The sequence below is a fragment of the Bubalus bubalis genome, chromosome 16 (assembly GCF_019923935.1).
Source record: "Bubalus bubalis isolate 160015118507 breed Murrah chromosome 16, NDDB_SH_1, whole genome shotgun sequence".
Lineage (NCBI taxonomy): Eukaryota > Metazoa > Chordata > Mammalia > Artiodactyla > Bovidae > Bubalus > Bubalus bubalis.
The window spans coordinates 46015709-46017707 of NC_059172.1; positions in this window are offsets into that span (position 1 = coordinate 46015709).

The following is a 1999-nucleotide window of genomic DNA, read 5'->3' on the forward strand; positions in this document are numbered from 1 at the left end:
GTGCTAGGTGTAGAGCTTGGCCTCCAAACAGACAAATTCTCAGGCTAGAGTCTGGAGCTGGATCTGCAACACTTCTAAGTTACTGCGTCTTTTAATGCACTTACCTTAGCTTCTTAGACTGTGAAGCAGCTCTGTTCTGTCATTGAACTTGATGACGGCTAAGACCCCCAAGTCTTTTTCACGGTGCTGCTCCCTGTGCAGATGGATTTTTGACCTACAGTGCTTCTCTTCCTCTGAAATGTGTTAGGGACTGCTTAATGGTCCAGCCTGTATGTAATGCTCTTTCAAAACCACCTTCCCCCAGTCCCGGGAGTGGCCACACTCTTCTCTTCTTCTTTCCCCAGTAGTCTATAAGCCTTGTTCCAAACACCATGGCCCTAGAAATTACCCTGGATCTTTCATTAAAACTCTTCTGAGAGACTTCCCTCATGGTCCAGTGATTAAGAATCTGCCTTTCAATGCAGGAGACGCCAGTTCAATCCCTGGTTGGGGAATTAAGATCCCACATGTCATAGAGCAATTAAGCCTGTGCACCTCAATTACTCGGTACACCCATTCTGGAACCCATGCGCTACAACTAGACAGCCCACGTGCCTCAACCCCTGAGCCCGTGAGCCTGAACTACTGAGCCCATGTACCACAATTAGAGTCCATGCATCACAACAAAAGATCCTGCATACCGAAACTGAGACCTGATGCAGCCAAATAAATAAATAAACATTAAAAACAACAACAATAAACTCTTCTTTTCAAACTTGGTCTCCACTGTGTTTTGTTTGCATCCGATGGGCCGTTTGTCCCAGAGGATTGTCAGCTGTTTGAGAGGTACCAGGGCAGGCAGGGAGAAATCCTACAGTTCCATTCATCTGCTTAGTGCTAAATCTGTCCCCACGAATGTTCTTTTAATCAAGTTATGTCCTGACCAGTTCATAAACCCTTCAACCTCTCCTTGTGTTCTAGCACATCGATACTCAACAATTCTCCCTGGCACTGAACGCCCTCCACACATTGTATCCACTTACCCATCTAACCCATCTCCAGATCCATCCACCAATTTAGTCAGCTCACTGCTTCTGCCCAGGAACAAGTCTGCCTTACAGTCCACAAATAGCTGCTTTTCTAACCTGAAACACCTACCTCATCCTTAAATCCTAGTCATCTTCTCAGGCATAGCTTAGCTCATATTTAGCAGCTATAGATTCATTTTGGAATGAGACAGGAAATAAAATGCAAACCCTATTTTCACAGCGAAGTCTCTCCTTTGTTCTCTAAGGCAGGATGGTGGGGTGATTGCTGTAGGCTGGCCAATCAGAGAGGCATGGGTTCAAATTACAAGTCTGTAGATTTTATAACACTGTGACTGCAAGGAAATTACTTCACCTCCCTACCTCAGTTTCCTTATTTGTAGATGAGGCATTTACTTATATGTTGGTGCCTATAGGACAGGGTAGATAAGAACAGTAACGTAATGCATGTAAAGCATTCAACCCGGAGCCCAGCATAGACTAAGTGCTTCAGAACCATCAGCTGGTATCAGGTCTTCCCTGAGCAGTCCACTTCTTACTCATCTTCCTTCTGAATTCCTATGGGCCATAGACTATATGCCACCTGATATTGTTGTTGTTCAGTTCCTCAGTCGTGTGTGACTTTTTGTGACCCCATGGACTGCAGCACACCAGGCTTCCCTGTCCTTCACCGTCTCCTGGAGCTTGCTCAAACTCATGTCCATTGAGTAGGTAAGGCCATCCAACCATCTCATCCTCTGTCGTCCCCTTCTCCTGCCTTCAATCTTTCCCAGCATCAGGGTCTTTTCCAATGCATCAACTCTTTGCATCAGGTGGCCAAAGTATTAGAATTTCAGCTTCAGCATCAGTCCTTCCAATGAATATTCAGGCTTGATTTCCTTTAGGATTGACTGGTTTGATCTCCTTGCAGTCCAAGGAACTCTCAAGAGCCTTCTCTAGCACCACAGTTCAAAAGCATCAATTCTTTGGTGTTC